We start from the raw sequence: 12,658 nt of genomic DNA, 5'->3' as shown, positions 1-12,658 counted from the left end.
ACTGTGAGAGACTCAGACTCTGTGCGACAATTAACCAATTAAGCCCTTCATTATATCGTTGCTGTCGGTCAGAAACCTCTTATCTCCATATAATTCATAAATGCACGCCCTACTTGATCACACTACAGCGTCACACAAGCATTAAAAGTGTAGCAGAGCCACAAGCTCGAAACGCGGCACAAAGCGCTTCAAGCTTGTCGATCTGCTGCTTTTGCCGTTTTAGAATTTGCATCCTGAATAGTAACTGTTTTGGACTTATGAGGCTTTCCACCCCAACAGTGATGATGATATACTTTGTCCTTCGACAAATCGTGAAAATAGCCCGATCTACAAGTTCACATCGCGTCCACGCTTGTAGGTCTGCCTTGTAGAAAATGTTTTGATATATATGCCCAAAATAGGGACGTACAAGTCCAAAGAAGTCAAACAAAAGCACGTCTGTTCACAGCCTAGAAGCAGACCCCAACCCGCTGCAACCTAGGAGCAACCTCTTCCTTTTTCTCAGCGATCAAAAACCGCACATTCTGTCATAGACATATGAATCACAACCCTCCCTGCGTTCAGGGTTCACTCGCTGTGCTTATAGCCGGAAGCAAATGGCCTCTACAGACCGTCGGGGTCACGCAACCTCGCAGCAAATAAGACACGCACACACACATGCACTCCGGCACGACAACACACGCACACAGCCACACACGCTACTCCCGAGCATCTGTCTGATGTGTAGCCGGGGAGCTGGGACTGAATGACCCGTCAGCAGGGTGTGTCATGGGTTCCGAGGATCAGCCAAGTCATCCGCCGTTCCCCCCAGGGGGGGGGTCTAGGGGGAGGGAGTGCTTTGTGTCTTTTTAAATTTTGTTGGATGCACTTGCAGCGCACCCAGCCCTCAGACACACACAGACACAGCTGGAGGAGAGACCACAGCTCCTGCAGGGATGAGGGGAAAAGTGGTGTGCATTGTGCACGCACGGTAGACGTGCGTGCAGTGTCTTGTGCATGCGCTCATTTCGGCTTTGAACTTTCCAGAGGTGGAATTAGCGACGCTGTTGCCTCTCCCCTTGGAGCTGCCCAAGGTTGATCCTAAAGGCATACTGTATTTCAGAGCTTTCCATCCCCTCTGAACCTTGATCCATTAAGTCCTTTTACTGAGTGCAGACTTAATTAGAGTGATATGGTGACAGGCTGCGGGGAGACCCACTCAGGGATTCCGGACATGCTTCATATGCCACGGTGGTGTGCGGAGACATTTGACGGACATCGGGGAAAACCCCTGAGCGTAAGCTGTCAGAGTTGACACCACAAATGGCTCCAAGGCTAAATCTATGAAGCCATTCACATTTAGTGCTTTTGCAAAACAGAGGAACTGCCATTTGCAACGGAATTCTTTCCCATGCATGATGAGCAAGAGTTGCTCCAAGTCAACGTCCTGCTAACTCATAAAACCGGCGAAGCAAACTCTAGAATAGATGAGGGGAAATCGTGCGTGGCAACTTTAGCAAATTAAATGTAAATACAATTATATATACTGTAGTGTACAGTATACTATGCTGTTGTGCAGAAATCTCTTTTTGTAAATTTTGTAAATCCCAAGCATTCATTTCAGACCAAGGAACTTTTTCCAATATGAAATACGGCATTTTCCTTCCCGTCGATATGAGAATCTAATGTGAAATGGCTGCTCTCCAGAGCACAATAACACCCAATTATTTGGCAGTGACCTCCAGTGAAATACAACTACACTTCCTTTCTAATCGCATTTCAGCCAGTTTGCATGGAGGTACACCATCTCTGTGCTGTCAGTTTATACAGCCAAACAGTGCAGTATATCACTCTTTCCGCTACAACTCAGTGCAGTATAGATGAAAATATCTCACCTCAAAGAAAGTTTGAAAACAAAAACGTGTTGACGTGTCTCGTTTTATACTCACAGCGGAGCAGCGGCAGCATAAAAGTTACGACGACATTCATAATGTGGCCAGTTATTCTGTGTATGCTAGCATATCATTAAATATGAAGTGCAACTAGAGCTAAAGTGCACAGAGTGTAACTACATCTACCTCGTCCTGCTTCCCTTGTTGATGGCTCGGATGGAGGTAGATATAAATGAGAATTTGTACCTGGTGGTTTTAGTAACAGGGGTCTTTAACCATTGGCCGGATGGCAAGTTGTTTGGCTTTACTCTTTGTCATGCCAGCTATTTTTAGGCCACTCATGGTCAGTTTATGCACATGGCCCAGGCTTCCGAATATCAGTATGGCAAATCTACAGCGATACCCCAGGTTTGTTATACTTCCAAGTAATGGTTGGTACTTAGAATGTTTATCTTGGAATGCCTGGTACAAATCAAAGACACAGCCCACCTCCAGAATCAGGACCTCCTTGTGTTTGGTGTCAACAAAGACACTATCAGGTGTATTTGGGATGTTAGCAAAGACATGACATGCACAGCTAAACCAATCTGGTAACACTCTTGAATGTACATTGCTGCACTAGATGGCACATATTTTCGAACTGCATCAGTCACTAGGTCAACAAATTGGTCGTGGCGAGCAATATACACATTTTTGTATGCACTACATCCATTTGTTATGTGTGTGATGGATTCTAGCTGTTGTTCAGAATCATGATGGTTTATACAGAGTGGAGTGTGGGTGTCGGGATACCAGATTGACAGATTGTACTTGGTTGGTAATACTTGCAGTCTTGCTTTGATGGTGAATTTTAAAACATCCTCCCCAATAGCAGCATTTTTGTACATCAAATGTGAAACAGAGTGATCAGCTGAATCAACACAGGCCAACTTTCCCTGCAGTCGAAGGCCACGCCAATGTTCTTTGGCTTCAGTCTGTTTCGTGCTAAGCAGAACCCTTCTTGCCATTTCTTCCTGTAGTCTAGTGTCCCCTCCCTGGTGGGTGAGGGTAGCCTCCACCACGCTGGTGTCTGTAATTAATCCATCAGAGATGGGCACATTTTTGTTGTTTTTTGCCCATTGTCCTGTAAATGAGGGCACCTTTCCAGGAGTCAGGCACTCTCTCATTAATCAGGCAGGTATTCTAAGGTTTTGTGTTGACATGGGTCTAATAGCTCTCAGGGTCTCATATTCATTCAAGTTTTATTTATTCTCGAAATTACACTGAGTAATCAAACTAATTTTCAGTGTAAAAAACATCACAATACATCAGAAGATCAGGAAAAGAAAAACAAAAGGTATATGTGAATTACATAGGTTTACAAATAAAAAACTAAAACAAGCTAAAACAAATTTCAAAATGATCTAAAAGCAGTTACATATTGTGGGGGTCTGTATGCTCACCAAGGTTTTAAAACCAAGGGTACCAATGTGGTCAATTCCATGTCTGGGCCACAGAAGCCAAATGCAGATCTACCTAGTTCAGAGTTAACTTTTGGTACCTTGAATTTGGGGAAATTACTTGACTGGGTGTGGTAAGGTTCGGAGTCCCATTTCAGGAAAGATGAGACGTATTTAGGACAATCTCCAAGTATGGCTTTATACAAGAACAGGTGCCAATGCAGTTCTCGTCTCTCTGTCAGGGAGGACCATCCAACCGTGTTATATGATACAATGGGGAGTACCATAGCTATCACCTGTAATAAATCAAATCAATGAGTGATAAACAGAGTCTAGGGATTTAAGAGTGGATGCTGCAGCATGTCTATAGATTATGTCCCCATAATCCAAGACAGACAGGAACACTGCCTCAACTACCCTCTTTCTGCTAATGACAGGAAAACTGGCTTTATTTCTATACAAAAAGCCACGTGTGCGTGCGTGCGTGTTCACTTCACACAGTCCAATAATGAGCATGTGCGAAAATGACGTGACCCCAGAGTCGTAATCCCATGGCGGGGGTCTCTGAAAGCACGCGCCAAGATCAATCTCCATCAGAGGTCTGCAGGGATCTGTATCCCGCCATCTCCTGGACACCAGTCCAAGTGTATCTTGGAGGGGAGAGAAAATGCACAGGCAGCGAATGTATTATCCGCAACAGTAGACATCACACGGAACGTTTGTCATGTCAGCCAGGAGAGAGGTTCTCAAGATCTTTTCACCCTCTGCGCAATGCAAAGTGAAAGTTTCTTTGTTTCGGCATCCAAAGCACACAAGTTTAATTATTTAAAAGCTTAGCATTAATGCGCTGTGACTACTTCCCTGGCATTTATGCACTTTTCGCAGGTCCAAGGCTCACGGTTCCCTTATTTTTTTACTGGATATGTACAACTAGAATTAATAGCGAACACTGGGAGTTGTTGTATAAATGATTGTCCAACATCTGTCTAATACTGTACAAGTAATAAACTTTTCGGTAAGAGGTATTATATGACCCCTTCCAGGGGTGCTATAACATATCGTGTTGATTCATTGAACCTCATCTGTGTTAGGATAAAATTTACTGTATGTCTCAACAGTGGCTGGAAAAAATAAAATAAAAAGAAAAGAAACGTCAACATATCCCTATCAACCCATTTGTCCTTTAGGCATGGCCATTTGTATTCTTTTATTTTTTTTATTTTTAATAGAATATGAACTGAGATTGACCTCTCACATGAAGAAATAAATTACCGCACAGAATGGGAGTTTGGAGAAGATGTACGACCAAAATTAATAGCTGACTCAGGGACTTACTCTATAAATGAATCTCGGGCAGCCATATAACACACAATAAAACGTTCAGTAAAAACTTATTGTACAGCCATTTCAGGAACTATATAACATTTTGTACCGCACCTTTATCTTGTTAGTTTTTCTTTCTTTTTTTCCTGTGGATGCAATCTATCACCTACGGCATAATACAAAAAGACACGTAGTACAGTAGGTAGAGTTCTACACCATACTTTTAGGTTAGTTTAGTTTAGCAAAACACACACGCCCGCACGCACACGCACGCACACAAGGTTACAGCAGTTCAAGGGTAAACACAACAAAGTCAAATACTTTGATTCCATTGTGATCCTCTCACAAGCAACAATTTAACATAGGAAATTCTCAGTAGTAAGTGGTTTATAATGTAATGTGTATTATTATGTATACCCATTACCTACATACAGTAGGTAGGTCATTAACAAACGAATAAAGTGAAAAATATGGTTAAAATATGGCTAAGAGGTTGCTGCCCGACAGCAACAATATATATTTTATTAATTAACAAACTAAATGAGAATCTTTAAGTAAGCAATGGTAATCAACAGAGTAATGGATTATTGTAGCCCTAGTTTGTATAGGCTCAGGGCACAAGCTGGTGAGACAAAGATAATTAAATCTACAAATGAAAATGTGTCAAACTGTTGCTTTCCGAACTCTGAATATAATAAAGACAGCAGCAGTTGGTCACCATAATGCAGTGGTTCCCAAACTTTTTTCATGTCAAGGACCCCCGCATTGACCCCATCCAAAAATATGTTTTGCCAGGGATCCCCCCTTCCCCCCCAGGAAGCACATATTTGAGTAAAAAAAAAAGTTCACTTTAAAAGACTATATAGATTTGCACAAAATGTTAAAGATTCCATGAAGGGACCCCACTTTGAAAACCAACACCATAATGCTGCAGTCACAGACTGACTTTGTTTGGTTTGTTATTTTGACATAACCCTTTTTGGAATATGGAACTTATTAGCTGCAAGATCTAGAGGCTGGAAACAGAAGCTCACGTCTCTACCAACAGCAGACTATTCTCTGCAGACTGCAGGCCCAAGTATCGTATAAGAAGAAGCCATTTATAAAGAACTCTGTAATCGCTGCAATGAGTGAGTGTTTAAGGCTTTCATGCATACCAAATTTTGCTACACATAGTTACCAACCGTAAACTGATATAGCTTGTCAAAAGGCAGTGGTGGGAAGTAACTAAGTACATTTACTTAAGTACTGTACTTAAGTACAATTTTGAGGTTTGTACTTTACTTGAGTAATTCCAATTTAATTTATTTGAAAATACATTCAGTTATTTGAAAACGTACTAATTACTTTGTAGATTTTGATTAATATTACAAAACACTTCCGCCTTATATAGGGCCTACATTTACAACCTCACAATGTGTCACAACCTCACAATGTGACACAAATTGTGAGCTTGTCTATTTTCAAAAGATTTGTATACATTTGAAAACTTGAAATGAGACATTCTGCATAATGTGTACTTTTACTTTTGATACTTTAAGTACATTTTGTTGCCAAATACTTTTGTACTTTTACTCAAGTAGCCTACATTTTGAATTCCCAGAATATTTCTGGATTGCAGTATTGATACTTTTACATAAGTAATAAATGTGAATACTTTTACCACCACTGAAAGGACAAGATGGACATTGAAAGGTACGAATAGTTGTGTTTGGACACTGCATAAGATTTGAAGTTTATAATGTTGGCATATTGTTAACTCATTCAATCCGGGGGAGGTATCCGTGTTATTTTAGTTTTTAGTTTTTTTTTATTATCCCACAATTTTGTAACCCCTTTTGTTGTGACCAAAGGGGTTGGACAAAATGGGTGCCAATTGCCTAAACTGTAATCCTGGGGTGCTACTGAGAGCCCTGAACTGAGCTCATACTTATTCTCACCTGACAGGGGGAGTTCCTCCGGTTGGACGTAGTACGTGGAAGGACCACCACGTTATTCCAACCAGTCCAGTCCAGTCCAGGATTACTACATGTTTTTATGAGGGTAGGGGACACATGGAGAACATGGAAACTCCACATAGACACTAGACAGGCCTTTTCGCCAACCCCACCTATAGGGTATGGGCGTGCACTGATGACATGGAGAAGAGAACACGTGTCACTTTGTGCTTTTGAAAAAGCTTTTGAAAAATTTAGAATCATTTGTAATTGTTTAGCATTCTCCTACATATCATTTTGGGCTTCTTTGCACAAAAACGTTTGACAACTAATGATTTAGAAAGCATAATGTAGAATCGGCCTCAGGTCTTAATGCATTACCCTAAGCCTAATTTATTACACCGTATAGTACCACAGTGTCGCTTGTGAAATATAGTCGAACTACAAGGTAACAAATGTTGGGTGATGAGTCCATGAATTAAGTTAACATTACTCCCAGAGAATATAGAAGACATGAGACAACGAAAAACAAGAACAGAACCATGTCCCCCACAGGCATATAACTTCATAACATCATCGCCGTACAACTTGAATGAATTGTATTTAGCCAAAACTCCACCAAACACTTAGCCGTAAACCCGAAGAGCAGCTTTCGTACGCCAGCAAAAATGTTTTCCAAAATGTTTTCTCCCAATATTGATTCATTCCCACAATGCTACGTAATGGTACCAAGAGAAATGTTCCCAGACCGTTAAATTAAAGGAATTCTTGTAGGCTTTAATGCGAGAATGCGGCTGTCGAGATGAATTATGATTTTGGGAGTCATTGTGAAGCATTATTTCATCCTTCTGACCCCAGCTAACTGGCAGATGTGTTAGCCTGAGGATATGGCAAGGGACACACCTTGCCGAGTTGGACCGGCCCGATGAACGCCTTCTGCCAGAAGGCGTTCAACACCGGGTTCGGGACCCAATTGTGGGTCACGGTCAATTGTGTTTTTTTTTTATGGGTCACGAGTAAATATCCCCCTTGTATTTTTTCCTTGATTTCCTTGTTTAATATTTTTTTCAAAAGATCCCCCGCCCTGTATATATTTATTTTTTATGAATCCATTAAAACAATGCGTCACTTTACGTTGGGTTATGAGCTTGTAGATCTGTTATTTTCACTAGTTTGGGTCCTAGCTAAAGGTTTATAGACCATCAAAATGGGCCAATCCTGCAAACTTTGAAAGCCAAAGTTCTGTCTAGAACACATGATTATAGAGATAGTGTTTAACGATTTGCGGGATTTTTGGACAGAATCTGGAGGAGTAAATGTTTTTCAAAAGTCGGCCTCCTGGTGGCGCTATAACAGGCCGTTCTGGAAAATGTGGGGCAGAGGTTAATCATTGGCATCCAGGGAGTGTGCGTGCAAAATTTGGCACCGACTGGGTTAACGGTGCCGGAGATTAGCTGGTAACGGACGGACAGACACACACACATACACAAGGACAGTCGGACGGACTTACACACGGGCGGAGTGCAAAGCATACTCTCTCCCCATGCCTTCGGCCTGGTGGAGACTCATCTGTGCTCCACAAGTTGTGAGCTTGTAGATCTGCTAATTTCAGTTTAGGTGCCGGGGAGACATCACATTTTCTCTTTTGGGTCTTGAGCTAAAAAGCTTGGGAACCACTGCTGTATCCTCTGTAAATCAGAGAGTGTAATTGGTTGGACACAGGACTTTCCATGTAATAACGGATGACATTATCCATTCCCTATAACAGGCACCGCACGGAGATGCACGCCAGAAATGGAGGAATGGCCGACCTGCCAAAATGCGCCGTTGTCAGCTTGTTAGGTCAGCTATTTTCTTGGGAGTTAAAGGGCCACTTCACCTCTTTTGCATCTTATTTTAATGATGTTTAGGACAAAAGGAACACTTTTTGTTTTAATGTGTGTTTTTAGATATTTGAGTTTTTACATATTTCAGTCATGACGCCAATCACGCCATGTTCATGAACAAAGATTGTCATGAAAAATATATACCACATTACCTTACCTTACCATTAAAGGACAACTTTGTTTTTAGTTTTTAGTTTTTTCAACCAAGGTTCATGTTTTAGGTTGTTATTAGAGATTGTAAAAGATGAGTGTTAAATCATTTGCTGTTATTAATATGGTGCAGCATGATCAATAACAGACAATTGAACACTCAGGATTTTGCAGTGTGATTTGGACTGCTGCAATCTTCCCTGCAGTTGACCTTTGCCCCGATTACACAGGGCTTTTACACAGAAAGCCACGGACAAGTCCTTGGCCTTGGGTCAGACCTGACAATGTATCCCTGAGGATTACGCTGAAGGCAGAAACACTGGGGAAAAATGTGCACCAAAACCGTTCGCCCATTTTTCACTTCACTGCGGAGGACTGAATGTTGCTGCAGAGCCCAAAAAGGTTCAGTTTTGAGGTAGAATCTGTGCCACACCACTGGAGCTGGGCAGAGGTTCTGTAAGCGCTCGAAGAGAAAAGACAGTGAACAACAATCAGGTTTCCACTTCTAAGCGGCTGGACGGATCAGGCACCATTTTGCGGTCGCGGCCGCCTGAAATCGGAGCTGAAAACTTGCAAGAAGTGAGACAAGGCGAGTTTCTGAAGTCTCGACCCTCATGGAGGGTTATTGATGGCAGATTCCAGTGGTCAGAATTAAACTCTGCTGCGTTTGCACTTGGATACGTGGCCAGGGAAGACCTCTGCCAAAAATCTACCAAAACTGTAGTTCATGTTGAAGAGGTAACAGTCTGACTCATGATTTTAAAGACAAATCAGTACTTGTATACACACATACGACATGTGTAAATAATACAGTGCTGGGACTCCATTTTGATTGGTGTTTGAAGACAATTGGCAGTGACATCACGGAATTATTTGGAGGTGAAATGATGCATCAATAGAGACTGTGTAGGATCTTTAAATGCAACTGGTTGTAAATGGACAAACTGATCTAGTTTCTACAAGATGTGTTACAGTATAAAACTAGATAAAGTGCCCCTCGGGGCACAGGTCTCCACCAGGGCAGGTCAGATTGTGGCCTCTTGGTGGCACTATAATAAGCCAATGTGAAAAGGGTGCCATTTCTTCTTACACCTTTGATGGCAATTGGATGATTTGAGGCATTTTGTTCAAAAAAATTGTTTTGCAAAAATCCACCTGTTGGTGGCGCTATGACTCTTATGCCTCGAGTTCTATTTATCCTTTATTTAATCTGTCCTTTCTCTTCCCACGGAATATTACCAAACGATGGAGCGCGCAAAATTAATGTCACCCACTGCTTTACACCTGTAAAACTGAGGTCTGGACCCTCCTACTCAGTATTTACAGTATGTTGCATTAGATTGTTAATGATTATGTACGTGGGCAGATTAATTTACCCTTGTTTTAATAAGGATTTACTGCTGTTTGCTTCTAGTACTTAGCAGACAGTTGCTCGGAAAGTACCAGTTTACACACTGACACATCAAATGAGGCATCGTTTAATGTTTTTCTTTTGACTTTTCCCCCTTCATGCGTTTCCTGCATCCCGTCCCACCAACAGTCAACAGTGACTGAATGCTGGAAATTCACGAGGAAGTAAAGTAAATTCTCAATGAAAGCTGAGGTGTGAGTCAGAATGGAAGGAAAGTACCTCGCCGTTCACTGGAAACCACCTGCTGTGCAAAGTAACTTTGTACTCGAGTAGAATGACTACTGTAATCCATTACGACCTGATGCCAATTCTACAAATTCACTTTCAATATTTTTGCATATGTTGATCGAAGCTTGTAGGTATCTGCTATTTTTGAATAGCCCAACTCTTAAAATCTAAAATGACACCATTTATGACCCATTTACTTTTCTTTGGTTAAAATAATTATAACCACATTCTGATATTTTCTTTATTCTAGTACCCATTGCTAGTGTGTCTGTATGTAAAATGGATTATCAGGTCAGGATACCAATCAAAACAAAAGGTATCGAATTGGTAGGCTATTCGATCAGAATAGAGAACTCAGACAGGAGAACACAGATTAAACGAGTGTAATTGGAAGTGATGATGACACCAAGAAATTTGCAGACAAAATTGGAGCTGGAACTTCCAGACCCACAGGAACGCTCCCAGGGTGCCGTCCCGGTTCCGGCGAGCTGCCCCGCGTCCGAAACGGTTGAGAAATGATAGAGTTACCGTGTGGGGGTCCATCTGTACTGTACTGTACAGTACTGGACTGTACTCTCTCCTGGTTAGTTGACATTGTGTCACCATACCTCCTACCTGAATATATATAAAAGATAAAACGTAAAATAATGATGGATATGTCTGCCCGATAATATTCTGAAATGGCACTTTTACTAAGTAAACATTTGCATTTTGACTTAAATACGATAAGATTATGAAAGCAGGACTTTTACTTGTAACAACAAGTTGCACTGTGGTATTGCTACCTTTACTTACAGTTAGTCCAACATGTGAGTACTTTCCTCCACCACTGGAAACCACAGTAATGCCTTTTCATTGGCCTGCTCGTGAACCTTTACAACAATATAGCTGATTGACTTTGCGTGGTACAAACCAGCTCTGTTTATTAGAATCTTGATTAAGGCCGGTTCATGTGTGAGTGAGTACAGCGGCGTGAACTCTCTCTGCGTGTGTGTGTGTGTGTGTGTGTGTGTGTGTGTGTGTGTGCGTGTGCGTGTGCGTGTGTGTGCGTGCGTGCGTGCGTGCGTGTCCGTCCAGTAGGGGAATTGAATTACGAAACCCCTTCTCACCTTGTCTTGTAACCCGAAACCCCAAGTTTACGTTGAAATGTGGGGCCTGGCACAAACAGATAATCTCTCTCTCTCTCTCTCTCTCTCTCTCTCTCTCTCTCTTCGGAGTTACCACAAACCACATGCTGCTTGCTGGGAGCTTGAGACACACATGCTGCCGTTGGACCTGTCCTACCTTTTGGTGCAACAGTGTCACTTTAAAGTATCAAAAGCAGGCAAAGTACTGTGGGCTATTTTGGATTTTGAAAACGTTTGAAAGTGTGATTGTGGGGTTTTATAAATATTTAACCAGTAAAAAGTATTAACGAGAGCTTCCATAGCTGCCACTGCCCCCCAAAGAAAAAAATCCTGAAAAGAAACAGTTTTGGACATACAAGGTTTTGTTTGTCCTAATGTGCTACTTTTTCGTGTCCCAAAAAGTACAAAAAAAATGTCGATCTGCAAGCTCACAAGAACGTTGTGAAAAAGTGCATGTTTGTAGTTCATTTTAAATATTTAACCAATAAAAATCATTGACGAGAGCTCACGTTGGAACATAGGTTATTTTTTTCACCCAATTTTTAGGTTTAAGGTTTTCACCCAATTTCCTGGTTTTGGACATACAAGGTTTCCGGCCGACAGTGACTATATATACGGCTGCCTTCCTTAACTTTTGAGCCAACCCGGCATCAACATTCACTCCCACCTCCGCCGCCGAACAAGATAAGCAATTACACAAAACCCCATTATGTGAAACCAGAGTAATTTACAACCGTGAGATGGATGTCGACATGGAGGCCTAATCTCAGCTCCAGAAAAAAAGCCTCAGTCATCCAGGGCCCTCATTGCCCCTATTTTCTGTCAGCTGCTTACATAAAATGATCTATTGTGTTTCACCACAGTCTATTGTGTGTTGCGATGGGTATCTTCCTCACCCTGGGTAATCTTAGCCCTGAATTAGTACTGTTCATATTGCGAGAGGCTTAGGAATTGACAGGTTGTGCGCGGGTCATGTCGCGGTCATGTCGCGAGGGGTTCGCCATTCCGACTCACTGCATTACTAACTGTCACTAACACTAACCGCACACGTTAGCCGCGTAGTCGGAATGGCAGTGCATCGCAATGCCATTCTGTCCCCGCCACGAGGTGCCCCTGTGATTTATACCCTTAAAAAGCCGATCTATAAGCTTTGGCGTTGGCGATGTGATGCATTGTGAGCTCGTAGATCGGCTATTTCCGGAACGAGACACCGTCGAACCACATGCTTTGTTCAAAAGCTTCCTTTTCATAAGGTTTGACTCTCGGTGTCCCTGAGAAGGACACCT

Source organism: Protomyctophum bolini, assembly GCF_963924005.1.
Source record: "Protomyctophum bolini genome assembly, chromosome: 16".
Taxonomy (NCBI): Eukaryota; Metazoa; Chordata; class Actinopteri; order Myctophiformes; family Myctophidae; genus Protomyctophum; species Protomyctophum bolini.
The sequence above is the reverse complement of the archived record's forward strand: the minus strand, read 5'-3'. Positions refer to the sequence as shown.